This window comes from Acanthisitta chloris, unplaced genomic scaffold (assembly GCF_000695815.1).
Source record: "Acanthisitta chloris isolate BGI_N310 unplaced genomic scaffold, ASM69581v1 scaffold5803, whole genome shotgun sequence".
Classification (NCBI taxonomy): domain Eukaryota; kingdom Metazoa; phylum Chordata; class Aves; order Passeriformes; family Acanthisittidae; genus Acanthisitta; species Acanthisitta chloris.
The window spans coordinates 9,442-11,135 of NW_008663119.1; positions in this window are offsets into that span (position 1 = coordinate 9,442).

Consider the following 1,694-nt stretch of genomic DNA (forward strand, 5'->3'; position numbering starts at 1 on the left):
CTGACTGAGGTTATTCCAGACAGAACTCCCAGGAAGATGAGGCTGAGCCATTGCTGAAAGCAAAGCTGCAAACACGTGGCTGCACCATGAATACCTCATTTAATTTCTCTTGCTGACCCCTGCGAGTGGGTCCTGATTCCAGGTTCTGATCCTGCACCTCTGGTTTGTTGTCACAAAGGAATGAGTTTGGGATATTGAAGAAAACTGCTGTAGAACAGAACTCTATTTTTCTGTATGTAAACGTGAGGTAACTCCTCAGCTTGTTGGTGCAGAGAAGAACTTCCCTGACAGTGTATAATGGACACAATTTTGTAGTTGCAGTGATGGGGACATTTGCTCTGGGTATGGAAGGACCCAAGTCCTATTCAACAATGACCCATAAGGAAATTGTTACATAAACAATACACTCCTTGTTTGGGAGCAATAGTTTGCTACAAAGGGAAAATCTCTAGGCACAGCCATTTTAGAGGGAGTTGCTCTTTATTGTCACATACTTTTATTTTTCCAATTGCAACAGCCCCTGAGGCCTCTGGGCTCATTGTGCAGTTGTAAACACACAGTGCACAGACAGCCCCAGGCCCAGAGAGCTCCCAAACCTCTGAGTGCCTAAATACTCCATCAACGTTTCAAAAACTACCCCGAACAGGCCAAGCCACTTCTTTAAAATGAGAACTCAGGATTGGCTGTGTAAATATGTACTTACCTGCCTCAGTGCTGGAAATATGTAATTTAGGCTGCTGTCTCATGCCATATTTTGTGTCTAATTTAAGGGACTGTGTATTTGGACAGGAGGGTCTGGATGCCTGTCAGGTAAATGTTAAGAGCTGTAAATGTTCACAGCAGATTTAGCACTAAATTTAGCGAGCACTATATATAAAGTGATTATTGACCTGATGGTAGCCCTTGTCCTTGACAGTGGTTGGCCTGAGAGGTAGTTAAGGATCTGTGGAGGAATGCTCCACAGTCTCCCTTAAGTTCCAAACAACAACATTCTGCTCTGGCAACCTGAGCATCCTTTATATCAGCACTTCAGCAGCTTCCACTGGCATGGAAACTAAGAGTCTTGTCCTCCTGGTTCACCTCAAGGTGGGGAACACTCCTACTTGACAGGAAAGCACTCAGGGAGAAGTCTTCGAGGGCAGGAACTGCCTAAGCTGCTTGGGTGTCTCAGCCCAGCAGCCCATAAAGAGCAAATCTGGGATTTTTGGAATGAAAAATAAAGCAGTTTTGAATTCCTACAGTGATCCAAACGCCATGGGTTTGCTCATGGTGGTTGCTGCCCACCGAGTCAGCGTTGTAATTTAAACTCCTCACCTGCAGCTATCTAGAGGGATGATACAAACCCACTGTTTGTACAAGCAAACCTGCATTTTTCTTCTATTCCCTCAGACACCTGAGCTTTGAAAGCTTTAGTTTTGTCAGTCACAACTTTTAGTTAGGCCAGTGCTCCCACTGTACAGCCCAATCTCCCTCACTGTTCCTGACTGAGCTTTGAAAGCTTTAGTTTTGTCGGTCACAACTCTTAGTTAGGCCAGTGCTCCCACTGAACAGCCCAATCTCCCTCACTGTTCCTGATATTCTGTGCTATCAGTTATTTTACTTCTGTATTTAGCACAATCCAAGTGTTTGCTTTTGTAAAGCAGCTCTGGACATTCACGTTTACCACCACACACTGCATGGACAGTCTTCATTCC